The 22253-nt window shown below is 51.8% G+C and overlaps 1 protein-coding gene across 8 annotated transcripts in view; it reads left to right on the forward strand.

Annotated features, from left to right (window-relative positions):
* The window catches only part of RGS3 (regulator of G protein signaling 3), a 140361-nt gene that overhangs the window by 95821 nt on the left and 22287 nt on the right, over window positions 1-22253 (forward strand). Inside the window, exon 1 of one of the 8 annotated variants that reach the window (XM_086683771.1) lies at window positions 10939-11284. The exons of 5 other annotated variants lie outside the window; for them this stretch is intronic. The gene's annotated coding sequence lies outside the window, so the exon portion shown is untranslated. Of the gene's footprint in view, window positions 1-10938; window positions 11285-11337; window positions 11471-11500; window positions 11684-22253 lie in introns of those variants that run through there. 2 more of the 8 variants (XM_086683770.1, XM_025933084.2) reach the window with 2 other exon arrangements.

Here is a 22253-nt window from a genome sequence, read left to right on the forward strand (position 1 = left end):
GCATGGCAGCGCTGGTGGAGATGCTCCCTGTGGTCTGTTCTAAAAATAGTGGTGGGAATGTAGCTGAGGGGAAGAGGAGGGGGCTCCTTTGGGAGCTGGGTGGGGTGCCTCACCCCCTTCCTCTTCCTGCCGGGCCCTATGTGAGGAAGGGCCAGAGATTCTGAGGACTTAGATCTGGGAGGGTCCTGGAGCCATCAGCCTTCACACCCCGTCCTGTAGGCCCAGAGAGGGGAAAGGACTGGCCAGAATTGTCAAGCCCAGGGAGAAGGTCCCAGCTGGCAGACTCTTTTCCTCCTGCTTCTTTAGCAGGGCAGCTGCAGGCCTTGTGAAGTTTTCTCTTACTGCCTCTGGGCGTTCACAGGGCCTGGGAACTCCTGGGGCCGGATGTGGTTGGGCTTCCTGAAAGTCGCCCAGCAGGCGAGGAGTACCGGCTAGTCTGCCCCAAACCCTGACCTCTGCCAGCTGGCCTTCCCTTTGCTGGTGTCCCCACCCTTGCCGACTTGTTCTTCTGTCGCCCCCTGGACTGTCTGCAGGGATGGTGGACAAGGGCCTATAGGACAGAGGGCCTACCAGCTCAGGACCTTTCTCTGCCATTCCTCAGAAGCAAGCAGACTTAGCCACGGTAGAGGCAGGGACCTGCATTCCAACCCCAGCACTGCTTCTCATTCGCTGTGCAATTACTGGGGATCAACTCGCATCTGCCAGATGAGATGCTGATGGGATTCTTGTGAGGATTAGAGGGGATGGTCCCTGCAAAGTGCCTGGCATGTAGTAGGTACTCAGTAATGGTAGCTGCCATTGCCAAATCAAGTGTGAACACACGCTTGACTTTCTGCAACCTCCTTTCCTGGGGCTTCTTCCGATGGAGGCATGGCAGGTGGTTTTTTGGGGTTTTTTGTTGTTGTTGTTATTTTTGTTGTTGTTTTTAAATGCAGTTGACTTTTTTTGTGTTGTTACAAAACTGATTCATGTTTATTATGAAGAAAACATTTAATACAGTCGAACCAGGAGAAGGAAATGAAGTTCACTCTTAATTCCAACACCCAGAGATAATCCCTGTTAACATTTTGGGGTGTATCCTGTCAGGCATTTGTTTCTACACACATATATCTACTTTGCAAACTGGGGTTACTGATGCACACAACTTTCTAACTTGTTTTTTTTTTTTTTTTTTTTTCCATTTGGCAACGTAGTGTATCCATGTTTCCATGTCAATAAATATTCTTCTACAACATCATCTTCAGTGCCTGGGGAGTATGTTATTGAGTAGGTGAAATATTTTTGTTTAAATAATCTCCAGTCATTCAACATTTAGGTTGTTTCCAATTTTTCACTGGTACAAAAACCTGAGATAAAAATCCTTATAGGTACTTCTTGGTATCCCCGGCATCATCTAGTATGTACATGTTTGACCTTCCACGAATATTTGTTGAATGAATGAATATTTTGTTCGAATAAATTCTAGGTAGCAGAATTTCTAAGCCAAAGGGTATGTATTTATATAAAAAAGGTTCTTGATACTTATTGCCAAAAGACTCCCTGGAATGGTTGTACTGATTTATGATCAGTATCTTATTTTTATTTTTTAAACTTTATTTACTAGGAAGGAAGGGGCAAAGACAGAATCCCACGCAGGCTCCACACTCTGCAAAGCCCGATGCAGGGCTTGATCTCAAGACCATGAGACCATGAGTTGAAATCTAGAGTCAGATGCTTAACTGACTGAGCCACCCGGGTGCCCCTATGATCAGTACTTTTTTTTTTTTTTTTTTTAGTGATCAGTACAATTTATTTTATTTTGAGAGAGAGGGAGAGAGAGAGAGAGAGAGAGAGAGGAAGGGAGGGACAGAGAGAGGGAGAGAGAGAATCCCAGGCAGGCTCTTGCTGTCAGCAAAGAACTGACGGGGGTGGGCAGTGGTAGGGGCTTGATCCCAGGAACCGTGAGATCCTGACCTGAGCCGAAATCAAGAGCTGGTCACTTAACCGACTGAGCCACCCATGCTCCCTTTTGATCAGAACTTTACATTGACTGGTGTATCCTGCTTTGCCCAAGACTTTCCGTTTTTAGCACAGAAAGTCCTGCTTGCTGAGAAACCCTTTAGTCCCAAGTAAACTGGGAGTCTAGGTGAGAGAATGCCCATTTCCCCACAGCCTCACCAACAATGCATTGTTACATTTTTAAGGAGGATAATTTCTTTGATTACTGGAGATGTTGAATATTTATTTATATGCCTTTTAGTCATTTATGTTGTCTCTTTTGTGAGTCGCTTGTTCAAGTATTTTTGCACATTTTTTTTAACTGGGCTGTTTATAGTTTATTAGTTGACAACAGCTCTTTATATAATAAGGATTTTTTGTTTTATTTTTTTATTCTTTAAAATAATGTTTTAGATGGTTTTGGATTGATAGGTAGTCAGTCATGTCTATAAATTGTTTTCATAGCAGATTTTTGGGATCTTATCCCTATATCATAGAATTCATTCATTTAAAGTGTGTAATTCAATGTTTTTTTTTTCTGGTGTATTCATAGACATGTACGACGATCGCCACAATCAATATGAGAATATTTTCAGTATCTCCAAAAGAAATCATACCCTTTAGCTGTCATCCCTCATCTACCCCAGCCCAAGGCAGCTACTAAGACACTTTCTGTGGGCTTGCCTATTGTGGACAGTTCATATAAATGGAATCCTATAATATTTGGTCTTTTGTGACCAGCTTCTTTCATTTAGCATCATGTTGTCAGGGTTCATCCATATTGGAGCAGGTGCTAGTGCTTCATTTCTGTGACTGAAGCCTATTTCATGGATGGATGGAGCCATGGACATACCACATTTTATTTGTCTGGTCATCCATCGATGAATACTGGAGCTGTTTCTACCTTTTTTGCTATTATGAATAATGCTGCCATAAACGCTTGTGTGCAAGTTTTTGTGTGGACACATGTATTCATTTCTCTTGAATATATACCTAGCAGTGGGATCCCTGGATCACATGGCAACTTTAACTTTTTGAGGACTTGTTAGACTGTTTTCCAAAGGGGCTGAATGATTTTGTATCCCCACTGCCAGTGTGCGAGCGAGCGTTTCCAATTTCTCTATAGCCTCTCTAGCAACACTTGCTATTTTCCCATTTTAGAAACTATAGCCATCCTGGTGTGTTTGAAGTAGTATCTCGCTGTGGTTTTGAATTGCATTTTTCTGATGACTAATATATCTATAAGGTTTTTAAAATATTTTTTTTTTGGTGGGGGGGGGGCGCCTGGGTGGCTCAGTTGGTTAAGCATCCAACTTTGGCTTAGGTCATGATTTCGCGGTTCGTGAGTTCGAGCCCTGCATCGGGCTCTGTGCTGATGCCTCAGAGCCTGGAGCCTGCTTCAGATTCTGTGTCTCCCTCTCTCTCTGGCCCTTCCCCTCTCAAGCTCTGTCTCTCTCTCTCTCTCTCTCTCTCTCTCTCTCTCTCTCAAAAATAAATAAACATTAAAAAATTAAAAATATATATATATATATATATTTGCCTTTGATGTTGTGGTCTTCACCACAGGATTATATAATCTTCACTCCTTCCCCCCTTGAATGGTATGGTTTTATTTTTCAAGTTTTACCTCCCTCCTCATTTCCTCATTAATGTGTCTATTCCTACAGCAGGTTAAGACTTAATTACTATAGCTTCATGATAAGTGTCACTTGTGTTACAAGACTGCCCTCCCATTATTCTGCAGAATTTCCTCTGAAATTCTACACCCTAACTCTAGTCTGCCAGGGTTTTTACCCTTACCTTTTCCATAAATGTATTTCAATATCAGCCATGACACCAGATCTAGAATAGTTTGTCCTCACCTCCGACTGCCCATAGTGAATGTGTTAGATAGCACATACTTCTCTTTGCTTTCCTCTGTGCCTCCTAGGGATTGTTGAAATCGTCTGGAACTTTAGTTTCTGTTACTCTTTTTTTTTTTTTTTCCTGATTTTTACCATTTTGAAACATTAGTCCTGTTATTAAGAGTCATTTATTTAGGGGCACCTGGGTGGCTCAGTCAGTTAAGCGTCTGACCTTGGCTCAGGTCATCATCTCAAGGCTTGTGAGTTCGAGCCCCACATCAGGCTCTGTGCTGACAGCTCGGAGCCTGGAGCCTGCTTTGGAGTCTATGTCTCCCTCTCTCTCTGCCCCTTCCTCACTCACATTTTGTCTCTCTCTCTCTCTCAAAAATAAATAAACATAAAAAAAGAGTCATTTATTTAAATTGCATTTAACTCCTCAATTATGTTATCAGCAGTTAAGTGTATAAATGTTTCTGGTTTTGTTCCTCCCCCATCTCTCAGGTACCCACCGTCTCGTTGACTCCTTGATTCTGATTCTTTTTTTTTTTTTTCTAGAGGGCTTTCCCAAGTAATTTTTCCAGAAGGGGTCTGTGGGTGGCATTCTTTCTTAGTCTTTGTAAGTCTGAAAATATTTGCCTTCACATTTGAGTCATCCCTTTCCTAAGTAGAGAGAATCCGACTAGAGTCCTTCTTCTCCAGAAACCTGAGAGTGATGCTCTGTCATCCTAGCCTTTAGTGTTGTAAGAAGCGCAAGCACTCAGCTGATTCTCTAAGGTTTCTTCATGGAAACTAGCAGGATTTCTCTTTCCAATCTTGGGAATTTAGAAATGTCACCAGATTTTTTCTAGCTGTTTGCTGTCTATTGGTAGTTTTTCTGGAAGGCTTTCAGCTGGTATTAGTTCAGGCAAACAGGTGAACGGTGGTGGCGTTCTCCATACCAGGAGCGGTCGAGAGGGAACAGTTTGGGTGACAGGATCGTGCATCCCGACTGCAGGTGTAGGTACTGTGATGGAGGCCTAGTTCGTGGGCTCTCGTGGAAACAAGAACATTTAGAGCAAGGCTTCTTCAACCACCTGTGGGGACGAGCCTCATACTTTTCTAAAACTCACACCACATGTGATTCTTCATGCCGGTTTGATAATACCTGGACCAGCCTTGTAGCCTATTCAGTAGTCCCAGTCCACTGGTCTTGCGTTTGGGTATCACGGCCGTGTGAAATTGCTACAGAAGTTTCCAAACGCTTGATTTTGCTGCTTACCGAATTGCAAACCAGTAACAAGAAGTTGCAGATCAGTCCCATTCTGTGGACCACACTCTGAGTAGCACTGACCTAGTCAAACCCCAGTGCTCATTTTAGGAACAGGGAAGCTGAGGCCCAGAGAGGGGATCGGCCTTGCCCTGGAGCTCAGAGAAGACAGCAGCAAAGTCAGCATTTCAGTCTGGTATTTCCTCTGCCGACCCTCTTTTGCAGTGGCCTGGGCCTAAGCCCAGCAGTCCAAGCAGCGAGCAGACTCAGGAGGCACTGTGTCTAGCAGCCAAGGTCACGGGGCTGGCCTCCACATATCTGAGTTGGTGGCTCTGTGCTGAAGGCTTCCCAGGAATTTGGTAGTCCAGACCCGGCCTGACCCTGGAGCTCGCACAGCGCAGTGGGTTAGGGATCGCTCCCCAAAGCCTGAAGTCTCCCACCAGCATGAGGCTGGTTGGGCTGCAGTCAGGAAGGGAGATGGCCTAGGCCCTCAGCCACCTGTGTCCCTGCAGCTGCCTAAGGTCAGGCTGACACTACTGAGGTGACAGCGATGTGTGCCTAGGTTGGAGGCAGAAGCCAGCCAGGGACAGTCTCGGGGACGGCTCTGCGGGTGGATGTTTGGTCTCCTGGCTTTTACTGCGTGCGGGTTTCTCCTTGTGGCTGGGCATCTAGCTCCTGTGAGCAGATTGGGCATCGGCCTTGCTGTCTGAAGTTGCTGAGGAAGAGGAGGATGGCAGGAGGAGGAAAGAGCCTGGGGAACGTGACTTGGGAGCAGAGCGCACAGGTTCAGAGCCCAGGCCGTGGGGCCATATGGCCTGTTTTGCGACTGTTTTTGCCATGTCACCTTTCTGTGCCTTAGTTTCCTCATGTGTAAGATGAACCTGTTGCTCAGTAGATGGTAATGACTATCACCTATTAGTCCATGCCAGGCACCATGTCAGGGCTTTCTTGTCCATTAGACCCTCTGCAGATATTGTCACATTTAACTTTACTCTTAAAAAAATTTTTTTTTAATGTTTTTTTTTGAGAGAGAGAGAGAGACAGAGTGTGCACAGGGGAGGGGCAGAGAGAGCGGGAGACAGGATCCGAAGCAGGCTCCAGGCTTTGCGCTGTCAGCACAGAGCCCGACATAGGGCTCGAACCCACGAACTATGAGATGGTGACCTGAGCTGAAGTTGGATGCTTAACCGACTAAGCCACCCAGGCGCCCCCATTTAACTTTACTCTTTACATCGGCCCTCTCAAGGTGAACTCGGTCATTTTCAGAGCATAGCCACAACGACAACACAATAATGACGTTGTTACTTCCCTGTTGTTACACACTTACCGTGTGCGGGCCACTCTGCGTGCACCAGCTCATTTGGCCCTCCACAGGGCCCAGTGAGGCAGACTGTAATAGCCCCATTTTACAGACGAGGAAACAGAGACTCAGAGACATTAAAATGACTTGCCCAAGATAAGTCACACTCAGATATTTTTTCTGGACTCCAAAGCCTGTGCTCTTTCTACAACCCACTGACTGAACTCATTCCTTTAGTGAGAGAGCCTGGAGGCACCTGGGATTGGCCGCTGAAAGTGGGGGAGCAGAGCTGGGCCCGCTGGACACCCCTCTCTAGCCTCATTTTAGAGATGGAAGGCTGAGGCCAGTAAGGGGGAGGGGTCTCACCTAGGTTCTGCAGACTATAGGCCAGAAACCCCATGCATTTGAACTTGAGGATGCCTGCTCTGTCCTGTCCCACCTCACCGCTGGCAGTATGGACCCCAAGAACAAGGCTAGTGCCACCAGGAAGAGCCAGGTACATGCATGTAGCAAGTGGTAGGAGAGCGTGCCCCCTGGCATTAGGGTCACAGAGACCAGAACAAGGCAGGACAGTCCCTGCCTGCAGCGTCAGCACCAGCATCAGCGATGTTCATCCTCCAGGTCAGATCTAGGGAGCAGGCTGCTTCCCTGTCTGCCTGCGTCCACCATTCTGAGAACAGGCTCCAGCGCACGTAGGGATTCAGTGGTCACTGAAATAACAAATAAATGGGTCTTAGCTGACTCTTCTGTGGGGAGGGCCATTCCAAATGGAATCTGTAGACCTCTAAACTAGGGAGGGGCCCTCTCTCTCTGACCCTTCCCATTCATGCTCTGTCTCTCTCTGTCTGAAAAATAAATAAACGTTAAAAAAAAATTTAAAAAAATAAAAAATAAAAAAAGGGGCGCCTGGGTGGCTCAGTCGGTTAGGCCTCCGACTTCAGCTCAAGTCATGATCTCGCGGTCCGTGAGTTCAAGCCCCGCGTCGGGCTCTGTGCTGACCGCTCAGAGCCTGGAGCCTGTTTCGGATTCTGTGTCTCCCTCTCTCTCTGACCCTCCCCCATTCATGCTCTGCCTCTCTCTGTCTCAAAAATAAATAAACGTTAAAAAATAATAATAATAAATAAATAAATAAACTAGGGATGGGAGACCCAATGAGTAAAAGTCCAGAAATTCCTAAGTGAGTTAGCAGATTTAAAGCTTGGGGTGGGGTGGGTGTGTACAGATAATTCTACAGTTTCCTAAGGCAGCTCAGGCTCATCATCCTCTTTTATAGTACGTTGGGGCAGAGGCAGGGCTCTGTAGCAGGTGGGGCCAGCATACCCCAGCCCAGGCTTTCACTGCCCCGACACCCGAGCACAGGTCTGGCTCCTTCCTGTTCTGGGAAGAATGAACGCCCGAGCAGCTGCTGGTGGAGGCTGGGGTGGTCTTAGTCCGTCATATGCTCTGGAATTCCTGGGACCACACCTCTCCCTGGCTTGTGCCTGGTTTCAGCCATAGCCGCATCACCCTTCTTCGCAACCCGGAACAAAAATCTCAGTGGACTTTGGATCAGAAGCCAGGACAGGGAAGCTTATTAAATAGCCTTTGGCAAGTACCCTCCTTTCCCTGAGGAGGGCATTGCCAACACTTGGCCTCCCTTAAGTAGAGTCTGCAGGAGAAAGGAAGGGGGTGGGTTTCCATTTGTGCAGGGCTCATGATGAGGTCTTGGGGACACAACCCCACGCACGTTGCAGTGGAGGCAATAAGGGAAACCGGTGGACACCTGGCCGCGGTGCGGCCCTGGGGAATGGCCTGTCCGGGTTGCCTGGGCTGCTGAGTCTCCCTGGGGGCCTCTCTGGAGCCTTGGGCTTTGGCTGGGGCTGCTGCTCCCTGCCCCCGAAATGGGAGGTGCATACACACAGGTTTCCTGCTGACCCTCCCTGGTCCTAGCCCTGGAAGCTCCTGCCAACTTGTCCGAACAGTGAGAAGTTTGCCTGCATGATTGGGCCGTATGGCCGGCCAGCTCCTCAGGATAGCTGGAGGGCTTGTCTGTTGCAAGGGCTGCCCTGCGCAGTGGACTGTGCTTGACCCCTGGCTCTGCACTTACTAGTATGTGACCTTGAGAATGTTTCATAATCTCTCTGCCTCTGTTTACTCAATTGTAAAATGGGGCCATTAGACATCATCTCTGATAGGGCTGTGAAGGTTTAATGAGTCAATAATTGGCAAGTGCTCTGAACAGTGCTGACACATAGTAAGTGTCAAATCAATGTTTGTTACATAAAATATGTAGATCCATAAATGGGGCCCAGGCCCTGAGTGCCCAGATGCCGATCCTGGTGCAACTGTGGGCCACCTAGATCTTGCCGTTCCTTAGACCCCAGTTCCTCCTGTGCTGAACAGCACCATCATTTATGTAGATCTGAGAGGCATTGGGGTGCAGTGGAAGGAGCACTGGACTGAGAGTTAATTCCTGGTCCCAGCCCTGCCACTCAGGTTCTCTGTTTCCTTGGAAAAGTCACTTTCCCTCTCTGGGCCTTAGTTTCACTGTCTGTAAATGGGGAATAGCAGTGAGAAACCTGCGAGGGCCTTTCTGGCTTAGGTAGCCTGAGTGTCCATGACTCCTTCTCCTGCCCCAGACTCTACACCGGGAGGCCCACCTGCTTCTCTGATTTGTGTCTGGAGCTCTGGAGAGGCAGAGAGCAGTGGCTGTGTGGGCTCCCCTAGGCAAGAAGCGCTCTCCTCCCCTGCTCTGGCAGGCTCCTGGGTCTCAGGGCGCTGAACTGCTGGGTCTTTTCCTCATTATCCTTGTGGTCCAGAGCATCGATGAACACATTCTGGATCTGTTCTGGACCCCGCTTCCTCGGCTGGCAGAGCTGTTCTGCCCATGATGGCACAGTGTCTAATTACAAACTCACTAGTCTGGCTGTGTGGCTGACGTCTGTCTCCCTCAGGAACTTTGTGAGTACAGGGCCCCGGTCTGTCCGTTCTCTACTGCATCCCGAGGGCCCAGCACAGAGCCTGGCGGGTAGTTGGTGCTCCAGAACAGTTTGTTGATTGAGAGGTGAAGACCCAGGTGAGACCTGGGGACTCCTCTCATGTTAGAGAACCCTGTATTCAGGCTCTCCACCCTAAGCAACATTATCTCAGGCACCAGAAATTCCACCCTGGGCACTAGTCAGCCCCACTGGAACTGCACTCTTTTGGACTCACCTTCTTAGTTTCCTAGAATGAGGTGGGCCCTGCTCCCCAGGAGCCTATAGGATGATAGCCTTCCAATCTGGAAGGTTCTTGGGCCCTGCAAGGGCTGCCTTGGCTCTGCCCCCAGGGACAAGACAAAGTATTGGTTGGAGTCTGTAAGTGACCTGTTCAGATGAGGGCTGTTCCAAGTGGGTCCTGATATAGGATGTTTTCTTACACCCACATGCATGCGTATGTTCGTATGTGTGAGATAAGGCAGGAATGGAGTCAGAGACAGAGGCAGGGAGATGGGCATAGATAGACTTTCAGAGCCATTGAGACTAACACAGGAAGAGTAAGAGGGAGAGGATAGCACTTCAGCCCAGGGCCACCAAGGCGGGGTGAGGTGAGAAAGGAACACAGGGGCTCCTTCTGCCTGTCAGTTTTTCCGTGTGACGCCCCAGGGTGCCTGCCTGTCCGGCAGTAAAGCATTTTCAGGTTGGGGCTGCTGTGGGATGGGCACCCCCAGCCTTGGCCCCACGTATAACCCAGAGCGCGATTGCTGACATCAGACAACCAACTGCAGTGGCCATTGCCACGACATCAGACAGCTCAGTGCTGGCAAAGCAGCCTCCTGCAGTGGTGAACTCTGCAAGGGCCATAGGAGCAGGTAGCCTGGACTTGGCCCGACTGGTGTTCAATCCTGGCTGGACAGCCAGCTAGCTGCTCTGACTCTATTTGGGCGCTGTCTGCTGTCATTCTGGACCTTAGATTCTTTGTCCATTGAGTGGGGCAGTAATAGCCCCTGCCTCACAAGGTGCTGTGAGAATTAAATGAGTTCACGTTTTGGGAATAATGCCTGACATGGGATCATTGAATGCTCTCTGAATCCCACAGGTGGGCAGGTCAAGGGTTGTCAGCCCCATTTTACAGATGCGGAAAGCAAGGCTCAGAGGTGGACAGGGACTTGATCAGTGATACCCAGCCTCCTAGTCCAAGGCTCTTTCTTCTGCCTCCCACCCCCTCCTGCCACGGTCCCTCTGTTAAGGGATGTCTCTCCTTCACTTGTGGCCCTAACTCCCGAACTGTTGTAATGTGCCCCTCCCAGCCATGGTACCGTGGGGGAGGAAGCCCCACGCTCTCGGCCCATCTGATTCCCCAGAATTTGACATACAAGAGTGCTCAGCTCCAGCTACACTGGAGGGTGCTGCTGTGCGCTGAGTGAAGCAGTTGCTCCCCTATCCCAAGGCAGCGACATTCTCGGAATCAGCGGAGTGTTGGCTGCAGGACCCCCAAGTTAAATTGCAGCGGTGCTCCGGGATCCGAGCAGTGTGGGGGTGGGGGTGTGACGGGAAGCCCCGGCGATTGGCTCCATCCTGCCAGAGCAGCAGCTGCTGGCTTTGCACTGCCCCAGCCGGGGGAGCCGTCAGCATGCGTGTGGGGTGCACCCGGCTCCGGATCCCAGTGCCCGGGGCTGCCGCCGCCGTTTTGAGTGATGGATGCCTCTCCCTCCAGGGAGGCACTTGGGGGCCCAGCCCAGGCCCTGGGGACGGGCGCAGGGGAGTCAGGGCCCGTGAGCGTGTGAGCACGTAACCCGGGAGCCGGGGCCCCTCGCAGGCTCAAGGACTGGCTGGCCGAGGACTAGAACGCTTCCTGAGACATCCCGCTCTCCTCCTCGGATGAAAGTGGCTTGGGAAATCAGAGTTTTCTACTTGATGGAAGAAAGAAACCCAGAGCGGCAGCCGCCGGCTGGACAGGGTGTGTGTCTGGAAAGGAGAAAGAGGAGGAGGAGGAGGAAGAGGAGGAGGGCAAGCAGGAGGAGGAGGAAGAGGAGGAGGGGCGAGTGATGCAAGGGTTTTGAAAACGCTACCTAGATGTGGGAGGTGGAACCTGGTCATTTGGTTCAGCTTTTCCCAGCAGGTATCGCTCCCCTGGGGAACTTGGGTAAGTCCATAAATAGCTCTGCTGACACAAAGGAGCTCTGTCTGGGGAAGGCAGCCGCTTGACACGGGCGGCCGGGCGGCCAGGAGCTGCCACAGCCACGGCCGCCCGCCTGCCCGCCCGCCTGCGGGAGGAGCCCAGTGGAGACCGGGCTGGCGGGCTGGCCGGCAGGAGCGGCAGCTAGGAGCCTCCTGGGTCCCTGCCGGAGTGAATTGGGTAGGTGCCTTGGTGACAGGGTGTGTGTGTGGTGTGCGGGGGGCTCTTGTCCAGGCCACCCCATGCCCCTGTTTCTATTGTTTCCTCCCCAGGGCAGCCATTGATGGCATGTTGCAACTAAATCGTGTGTATTATGCTCTGAGATAGCTGTGTGTGTGTGTGTGTGTGTGTGTGTGCGCGCGCACACGCGCACGTTTGTGTGTGCGTGTCTGTCTTTCTCAGGGTCGAAGACCTGCAGGGTTAGGGCTATTCTACCACTGTGTGCTGCTCCCCACTTCCAGGCTGGCCTGCCGGCTTTTCTTTCTGGGAGAAAGGAATGTTTGGTGACCACAAGTTGGGACACTGCCTGGAGAGGGCGCGTTCAGCCAGCCATGCTGGTGATCCTGTCAGGGATGCTGACCGTATTCCAGGCACCAGGGATGTTTGCTTTTGCCTACTTCTGTGTCTGGGAAGGAGGTGGTCTGGGGGAGGGCAATCTCAATGGGGGGCTTGGCTGCGATTCGATAGACTTCTGCTGAAATGTACACAGGAAACACAAGCAGGGATGCTCTGCCTCCTGAGCCTCTTGGGAAAGGTCCTGCACCTGCTCCCTTGGCTCCAGTTGAGATCTGTAGGGAGGGGGTAATTGTTAGAGACCTGCTCACCCCGCAGAGCTAGCCACTATGAGGGGACAGAGGCCAATTCTTTTATCAACTTGGAAGCCCCACATCTCTACTCTTGTCCTGAGGTGTCCAGGAAGAACCTTTGTGCCCCGGGACCTTAGAGCTGTGGAAGAGCCTATGGTCCAGATTGGGAAGGGGCCATGTCCATGCTGCAGGTCTTTGGCCGGGACCAAGATAGAGGACTTCTGTCTCCTGGAACAGTGAGGACAGGATACATGGGTGCCATTACCCTACCTGAGCTGCGTACCTCCCCTCTGAATGTCGCGTTCCTGGCTTGAGATGCCTAATTAAGTACAGGGCCACCGGCCCCTTCACGGAAAAATTTCCACATCCTGCTGCCCTCAGGCCTATGGCGGGGGACTATCTGGCTCCTCTCTTGAGATGGCTGGAGTGGGTACATCTCTTGGAAGGAAGGAAGGAGCTTCAGTGCCTGCCCACCAGTGCCTGTGGATCCCAGCTGGGGCACTGCGGCCATAGTCAAACTTTCCACCAGGACCCCTGGAGTCCTCTGCACCCAGCCAAGGGGCACCTCCCTTCTTCCCCAGCCCTAGCACGTGGCATGGCTTAGCCCGGGGCGGGCCCTTCAGGGAGCCAAGTTCCACAGCAGGGCTTGCTTCAGGCCCAGCCTGGCATCCGAAATAGCCAGGGGGACAGTGAAGACGGAGGCAGCTGAGGCGAGTGACCCCCTGTTGGGAAGCCTTCGGGGCCTCGAACCAGAAATCCTTTCGGGGGCTTCTGATGATAGTACTTGGTATCAGTGAAACCATCCTACCCTCCAGCTTTCTTGCCTTTGTGCGTATCTCCGCTGCCTGGAAAGCCCATCTCTTCTGTCTAGGTCTTGATCCTGGAGAACTCAAATTTCTACAACTAGAGCAGATACTGCTGTTGGAACCTGTCTCTCCATTGGCGGTGGCACCCAGGGTGATTGCTTTCGTGTCCTATTAGGTCTTCTTCATCTCTGAGTCCCTGGGCCTGGGGCCCAGGACATGGTAGGAAAGGGCTAGGATGGGCTTTCCTTGAGGACAAGCACTGACGTCCAAGTCAGTTCCTTCTGCCCACCTCCTCGCTCTTTGTGGCAGATAGTGGGCCCTATCAACTTGAGGACCTGGTGCAGAGCCCCTTGGGAGGAGACCTAGCTTCTGTGTGAGGCCAAGGGGCTATTTTGATGCCACAGGGCCAAGGGGTTGGGAGATGGGATTTGACAGGAGGTGGGACAGGGAGAATCTTGTTTTCAGCCTATCTGAGGCTGAGGTCGCCGTCTCGAGAGCCCACCCAGGAGTCATACTGGGCTGGGTGGTGTTTACGTGGTCTGGGTCTGGGCCATGGAGGATGGAAGGGGAAGCCCCGGCTGCTTTTTTTTTTTTTTTTTTTTTAATCTTTATTTATTTTTGAGAGAGAGACAGAGTGCGAGCAGGGGAGGGAGACACAGAATCAGAAGCAGGCTCCAGGCCCTGAGCTATCAGCACAGAGCTGGACGTGGGCCCCGAACTCACGAACCGTGAGATCATGACCAGAGCCGCAGTCGGATGCCTAACCGACTGAGCCACCGGGGCGCCCCCCGGCGGCTTTGAATGCAATGTCCATGGTCCTTTGCACAGACTGCAGCGGTTTGGATCTGAGCTTGGGCCCCCTTGGGATGGGGCCCCACCATGGAGGTGGATCTGGGATTTTGTGTGAGGGTGGTTCTCAGCCAGTGGTCCGCCTGGCTTCCCCAGAAGAGGCACAGTTGAGGAGGGAGTGCCCATGCCCAGCTGGGTTCCTGGAGGTTCTTAGAGCTTCTTCCCATTTAGTTTCCCAAGGCCCTGGAGATGACTGAGTCCATTTGCTTTCTGGACAGATAGGGGACTGAGGCAGGGGAGGAAGGACTTGCCTGAGGTTACGTTAAACTCAGCAGCCAAGTGGGCACGAGAACCCAGGTCTCCGGTTCCCCAGCTCAAATCTCTGTGTCACACCAACTGGATGACTCAGAGTACCTGGCTTTCATCTTGATGTCCCCCCTTTTTCAGACTCCCCAGTGACACATTCCTTTCTAGAACCCCTCTGGCTTACCAGCTAGAACCTGGCTTTCCTCTGAAAAACTGTGTGCAGCAGAGAAAGCTCTTGCTTGGCCAACAGGCCAGAGACTGAGGCACATTCTAGCTCCTACTCACTGGATAATCTCAGGCAAAATTCCGCAACCCCCCCCCCCCCCCCGCCGGCTCAGTTTCCCCTTTGGAGCAACCAGGAGCTGGACCTTGCAGCCACCCAGTTCTTTGAGTCTCTGTAGACCCTCTTCTCTTCTGAGCGTTACTGGTCAAGGCCAGGGTCTGGCTTAGCAGGAAAGCAGCCCCTAACCTGTTATTCAGGCAGTTTTGGTCAGAGGCCTTCTCATGCAGGCTGGAGCCCAGGCCAGGGCTGGGACGTTTGTTGTTGTTTGTGGAGCCAGGCCGTTTCCAAGATGTCATTGCTCAGGGAAAACCGTCATTCCTCCCAGGGATAAACAAGGCTGCTTATGGCTCAGCCCGCTAAGCCCAGAGAGGCTGGAGCCACTCACAGCAGGCCAGCCAGGCTCAGCCCCAGGGAGCTGCCACCTTCTCCTGCACAGCCAGCTGCACCCAGGCGTCTGGGATTGGGGTGGGGGTGGGCAGGACTGGGGAGAGGGGTGCTGGGGCCAGGAGGTGCTTGGCAGATCGGAGCCTCCAGGCACAGAGGAGAGGGCGGGGGCTCCCAGGAGACCCTCTTACCCTCTTTCTCTGGCGGTGGGCCTTGACCATCACTCCAGATGTATGGATAGCTGCCAGGTGTGCTCTCTGTTCCAGATGGCCCGGGGCTTGTCCCCTTCCCTTGCCTGCGATGGGCCAGCCTGCTTGCACCTGGCACCATAGATCAGGCTGCTGCTGGAGAACTGTCAGCGGCTCCCAACTTAGAAAGGCAGGGGGTGTAGTAAGTTATTTGGAACCGGGCATGCCTTTCTCCGCGTGGCCAGGGCTCTCTGTGGTGTCCTCAGTTACCTCCTGGTGGGGTTAGCCTCAGGCCAATAGTGGAATCAGGCTCTCCGGGCACGGTGGCAGAAGGTGGGGGAACATGGGGGGAGGGGAGAAAGAGCAGGGCAGAGCCTCTGGGAGCCAGCTGGCTGGCCACAACCTTGGAGATAAGGTGGGGGCAGCCGGGGGTGGGAGGAAGGCCATGGAATGGAAGGCCGTGTGGCCGTGCTTCTCCTTAAGTCAGGGGCTGCAACCAATGCCCATCCAGGACACTGAAACCATCACTGCTCGGACCTTGATTAATGGAGTTCCCAGCTGATCTCACTCAGTAACAGCTCTGAACTTGTCTGCTCTGCCTCCCTCCCTCCCTTCCACACTTGTTAAATACTTGCTAGGTACCATGCATCGGCCAGGTACTAGAGGTATAGACATAAAGGGCCCAATCTTCAATCCAGTGCCAACGATGGGCATGTGATGGATGGTAGCGACACAGCTCTGATGCGGACACTTGGGGAGGGGGAACCCTGAGGAAGCTTCCAACCCAGCCTGGGAGCCACAGCAAAACTTCCTGCAGGAGGTGAGGCTGAGTCTGGATGCATGGGTGCTTGTCCATCCAAAGAGCAGGTCTCTGTCCCGGTCTCTCCACCCTTCTGCAGTGTAGACGCGGTTCCCGCCTAGCCACAGAAATCACCTGTGTGTGTCCAGGCACTGTTCCTTCTAATCCCAGGGGGAGGCTGTGTAGTGTGCTTTGTGCAGGTGCGTGGGCTCTGGACTGGAGAGAGAACAGGCTCTCCCACGCGTGGTACAGCTATGTGCCCTTGGGCAAGACACTGAACCTCTCTCTCCTTGCCTGAGTCTCTTCAGACAATGGCCCGGCCTCACTGGCTGAATGAGATGATGTGTGTGCATGAAGCGCTCCGTGTGCACTAACGCTGAGTCGTGGCAGTGGCTGAGTGCCACTCGCGTGTCACCTCACGGTGGCTGTTCTTGAACAAGATGATGTGGGAGAAGTGAGGCGCTTGGCGTGGGGTCTGACACGGAGTTGGTGTTCTGGAAACAGGAGGTGGTGCAGCGGCTTTTGGGGGAGTCCGAATGTGCTATCAGAGATGTGCACCAAGGAGAGGGGCTCATGGAGGAAGGAGGGAACAGGGGGACACCAGGATGAGGGCTTTTGTTTGTCTTTAAATAAATTTCTCCGTTGAAATGCAACATAGTTTCAAAATGGTTGGAACTATACAGCTGATGAATTTTCACAAAGTGAACAAACTCTCCAGGTCAAGAAATAGAATATTCTAGTACCCAAGAAATACCCCTGCACCCTCCCCTTTCAGTCACTACCACCTCAAACATAACCTCTGTCCTGACCTTCTCTCATTGATTAGTGTTGCCTGATTTTGAACTTTGTATACCTGGAATCACCAAGCATGCACTCTTTTTAAAACTTTTTAAAAAATGTTTATTTATTTTTTTAGAGAGAGAGAGAGACAGAGTGTGAGTGGGGGAGGGGCAGAGAGAGGGACGGAGACACAGAATCCGAAGCAGGCTCCAGGCTCTGAGCTGTCAGCACAGAGCCCGACTTGGGGCTCGAACTCACGAACTACAAGATCATGATCTGAGCGGAAGTTGTACACACTCAACCAACTGAGCCACCCATGCGCCCCAAGCATGCACTCTTTTATGCTGACTTCTTTGGGTCTGCATTTTGATGATGAGACTTGTCAACGTAACTGTATGAAGTTTTATTTTGTTCCTTCTCACTGTTGTAGGATATTTCGTTGTGTGACGATGTTGCAATTTATTCATTTCTCCTGGTGATGAACATTTGGCTTGTTTCCAGCTTGAGTTTAAAATGAAGAGTACTGCTCTGGAGAATCTGATAGATGTCTTTTGATAGGCTGTATCTACTTTTCTGCTGGGTAAATACCTAAGGTTTACAACTGCTGAGTCATAAAGTGGTATATAATTAGCTTTAGTAGATACTATCATATAATTTCCCAGGTTTGACACCATTGCCCTCTTTGAGCTGTGTAGGAGAGAGCTTCTGTTACTCCACATCCTTACCACCACCACACCAACCAGTATTAGATATTGTGATAACTAAATATGGTTTTTTAATTTGCATTTCCTTGGTGACAAATGAGGTTTGGGACCTTTCCATATGTTCATTGGCCACCTCTTAGTGAAGCACCTGTTCACGTGTAACCTTCCTCTCCCTTCCCCCCCCCCCCCCCCGCCACATTTTCTATTGGGTTGTCTGTCTGTCTTTTTCTTATTGGTTTGTGGAAGCTTAAAAAATATTCTGGGTATATTTTCATTGTGGGATATAGACATTGCAAACATCACCTTTTGCTCTGCGTCTTACCTTTTCATTCTTTTGACGAGGGTATCCTCTGAAGTACAGAAGTTCTTAATGCAGTCCAACTTGTCAGTCTTTTTCTTTACCGAGAGGGCCGATCGAATCCTGTTTCTTTGCCTGTTACCAAGTTGCGGGTGTGTTCTATGTTATTTTCCAGATATTCTGTCGTTTTATGTTTCATATTTAGATCCAAAATCTACTTGAAATAGATCCTTATGTATGGTGGATGGTGAGGTCAAGACTCATTTTCTCAGGGTGGTTATCCAGTTAATGAAAACACCATCCTCTCTCACTCTAGGGCATCATCATCTTTGTCGGCAATCGAGGGGACAATACACGTGTGGGTGAGCTCAATTTTGAAGGATCAGTAGGAGTTTTCCCGGTGGACAAGGGAGGGCAGGGTGTTCTAGGTAGGAAGTACAGTGAGGAGAGGTTTCGAGGTGCCTGAGAGTGGAGTGTGTTTGGGGAACTACAACTAGTTTAGACTGGCTGGAGGAAGAGAAATGGCGTGGCGGGAGGTCAGGTGGCAGGGGCCGAACACACAGGGTAAGGAGCTGGGACTATCCTAGGGAGATAGAAGGGTTTGCAGCAGGAGAGGAATATAATCAGGTCCGTGTGAGGGAGATGAGAGAGAGAGTCCCAGGCCAGGAGGAGGCCAGAAGGATGGTTTTGGAACTGCAACCCCAGGTAAACCCAGCGTCAACATCACCCCTTAACAGAAAGCATGTCTGCTTCAGAGAGGCAGGGGTGGAGGTCACAGCGTGCTGGGGAGGGCCTTGGAGGTAACCACCAATGGCTTGTGGCCAGATACCCATTCTGGCATCCTGGAATGGAAGAGTCTCCTCCCTCGACTCCCCCCATCCAGTGCCCCGGCACTGAAGGCCCTGAAAGAAGAATATTTTAGGAACTGGGGCGGACAGACAAGCATTGGGGTCTCTGAAGAGGGGGTGCTTTCTGCTCCTCCTGCCCTCCATGTGCCCACAAGGAGACCTGACCATACCTTGAGCCCTGATTCCTCCAAGCTGGCTGAGATTCAGAGCTGGACAGACCCCCTCCAGAACATGTGGCCTGGAGAGGAGAGGGATTTGGCTTGGGCCACACAGGGAGCCAGACTGACCCAGCCTAGGGGAAACCGAGCACAGGCTCAGCTACCTCTCCAGCCTCCAGGGCCTTTGTTACGGGCCTCAGTTTCCTCCCCTGGAATGCACAGATAACAGTGCCCCCATCTTAGGGGGAAGAATGTGCCAAGTGTCCTCTCCCAGAGTGGGATGCAAGGTAGGAGACTGGTGATCTCTGTGATGACAGTAATAAGTCTGATTACAGGAATTGGAAATGTTCATTGAACACTTACTATGTGGATTACCTCCCAACAATGCCATGATGTAGGTAGTCGTGACTTACATCACCACTTACAGATAAGAAAACTGAACCTTGAATCGGTTAAGCAGCCTGTCCAGAGGTTAAAGGCACCTAGCTAGGAAGTGGCAGAGTCAGGACATGAACCTGGGTTTGTCTGTCTCCAGACCTCAGTTCTTCACCAGCATTAGGCTTCCCCCACCCACGACCCCCAGCTCTGAAGGCACCTCTGTTCTCAGAGCTGTTGCTTGGAGTGAAGCCTGAGATTTCGGGTTGGTCCCTGTACCTGCTAGGAGGGAGAGCCAAGCGGTAGAGAGGGAGGGCCCCCCAGTGGGCTGAGCACTGCTGTGCCCCCTGACTCAGCCACAGGGTTAGGAAGTGAGATTGGACGCCAGGCCTGCCTGATTCCCAATCCTGGTCTCACGACCACAGTGCTATTTGTGCCCTTCCCTGGGGTCCTCCCAGCTTGGCGGAGCTTTTTTGTTTGATCAGCCCAGCATAGAATATCACAGAGAAGCCACATGCTTCTGGCTCACCCCGCGCATGAAGTGGTCTCTGGAGGGAGACGGTTTGGGAAGGTCACCAGATGTGTGGAATTCTACCCCACCCTACCCCCCGCCAGGCGAGTCAGACACCTGTCCCTCCGTCTCCAGCAGTTTGTGGTATGAGCAGGGCCCCTGAGTCTGGTATCGCTCACTGTGCCTAGCACAGTGCCTGGCCCAGATGGGTGCTTGGGAGGGAGGGGGTGAGGAAGGGCGGTGAAGGGGCAAGAAAGGAGGAAAGGAGGCCATGGGGTAGTAGAAAGAGAAAGGGCTTTGGAGCCAGGCTGACCATGGTTTCAGTTCGACTCCTCTGCTCACTTGCTTTGTGATCTTGCACGTTACCTTAACCTCTCTGAGTCTCATTTTCCTCATTTGCCAAATCGGGCCAATGGTCCCTACCACACAGGGTTGCTGGGGTGCAAGAGTGTATGGAAAGCAACCGTCACAGTGTCGGCATTTGGTAGACACTCAATTTATGGTTTCTTTCTTCCTCTCTCCCCCATATCCTTTTCTTTGTTTTCTGTTTCCATCATCTCTGGCTCCACCTCCCCTATCTCTACAGCAGCACGTAAACACTGCTCTCAGGGTCCAAGTCCAAGTCCAAGTCCAAATTCTTTACCATATCCATGCTTCTGTTCCATGAAACCACCTGCACTTCCTCGAATGTTCCATGCTATCTCTGTCTCTGGCCCGGACATCCTCTCCCATCCCTGTCCCCATTACCTCCTCCAAGAGCCATCCCCACTTTCCTGCTGCCTCTGTGCTTCCACAGCCCCCTGGGGGAGCGATGGGCGTGTGGGGGGTTGACGCGGGTCCTTCACCTGGCTCTCTGCCCCATAGATCAGCACCTTCCGGGAAGGGAAGGTGTCTTGTCACTGTTTGCCCCGCACAGGCCCTGGCACATGGCTGGAGATCTGTAGGTATTCGCTGAGTAACTCTGGGGGTGGGCGTGGGAGGGACTGAGCCGGGGACATGATCTTGATGAGCCAAAACAGGGCATGCCCAGGACCCCGAGAGCAGGGCAGGCTGGGCACTGGCAGGAATACAGAGAGCCCCCTAGCCAGGGCATCCCAAGGAGCATTTCACTGGGCTCCAGAGGATGGGAAGGAGATGCACTTGAGGAGGGGGACGCAATAGGAAAGTGAGTCCATGCGGACACACATGTGGACCGGGCAGAGAAAGGGGTGCCAGGTGGGAAGGGGAATGGTGGCAGGACCCTCAGGGGGCTGGTTCTGAGCAGAGAGCCCGGGGGCAGGAGAGGCCCCCGGGGCTTGGCGCTCTCCTGACGGAGGCACGGGTCCCTGTGGGGACAGGAAGCAGCTGGGACAGCCCTGCTCTCCACTCTTACAGCTTTCAGGAGAGAAGAGGGCCGAGGTGTGTGGCAGGGGTCTTTGGGCTGTGGGGGGCCACCAATCCAGGCCACCCCCACGCACTGAAGCAGTGGCATCTGGGACCCAAGGCAAGGAGCTTGGCAAGGTGCGGACAGGGGAGCTTCGTCCTGGAAACTCATACCTCGGGAACTGCTTTCCCTGCCCAGTGAGAAGCTGGGCGTGCAAGATGGTGCCGGGCATCCCATCAAAGCACCAAAGTCCAGGCCTGAGGACATGTCCTTCTGGCTTACCCAGGTAGCAGTACCAAGAGTAAGGAAGCTTCTAAGAGGGTTCGCCTCAGTTCTCATTCCTCAGGGTTCTTCTTCCCTGTGTGTTGGCTTCGTCCCGAGTTTCTGGACTGGAAGAGCTGCTTCTCCTCTGTGCCTCACTGTTGCTTTCAGTCAATAGGTATGCTCCCTGTTGTGATGTGTTGCCGTCCTGAGTCCCCAACAGACCCACAAGTGTAGTCGTGGGATCCTTTAGGGATGGAGAATTATCCATCTGTATTCAAATTCCTCCTTCCTTTCTCTCCTGGATTTGGGCCTCTGTTAATAGGAAACACGAATGGGTAGCTTGCGAGGGAGCTTGCCAGCTCCTTATCTGGGGACGAGGGGCTGCTGAGGTCATGCCTCTCCTGCGTGGGCCTCTGTTATGGCGGGAGCGGTGTTTGTTGGGACTGGTCCTGCACTAAGTTCTGGTCTGCATTCTCGTCCTGATTCTGTTGTATGGCCTCGGGCACATTGCCTCCCTTCCCTGGGTCCCACTCACCTTATCTGTTAACTGGGGCTGCTCCCCAGAATTATCTGTGGAATTAGAAAGAAGTCAAGATACCAGCTCTACTCTCAGGGAATCTTATCCAGTAAGTCTGGAATTGAGCCCAGATACAGATATTTTTAAAATGCTCCACCGGTGATTCTAAAGCGTACCTCTCTTTTGAGAACCAATAGTCTGGATCAGTGCTATTTTTAATGTGCAAATTAATCTCTCGGAATCTTGGTAAAAGGCAGATTCTGAACCAGGAGCTGTCGGTTGAGGCCTTAAGATTCTCTCTTTCATGTGGGGTTCCAGCTGCTGTTGCTACTGCTGGTTCAGGGGCCATACTTTAGGTCCTAAGAGTCTAGATGGTCCTGTGACATTCACTGGATTGCCCATTCCTTCCTTCCTTCATCCATTCATCCATCCATTCATTCTCATCAAACACTTAAGATGGGTAGTGGTAGGAGGTGAAGTCAGAGGAAGACAGACCCCAGGCTCTCTCAGGGCTACAGGATTGGGACTTACCTGGAGGGCATTGGGGAGCCTTGACAGGGCTTTAAGCAGG

The sequence above is a fragment of the Puma concolor genome, chromosome D4, assembly GCF_028749965.1.
Source record: "Puma concolor isolate L17-30 chromosome D4, mPumCon1.1.hap2, whole genome shotgun sequence".
Lineage (NCBI taxonomy): Eukaryota > Metazoa > Chordata > Mammalia > Carnivora > Felidae > Puma > Puma concolor.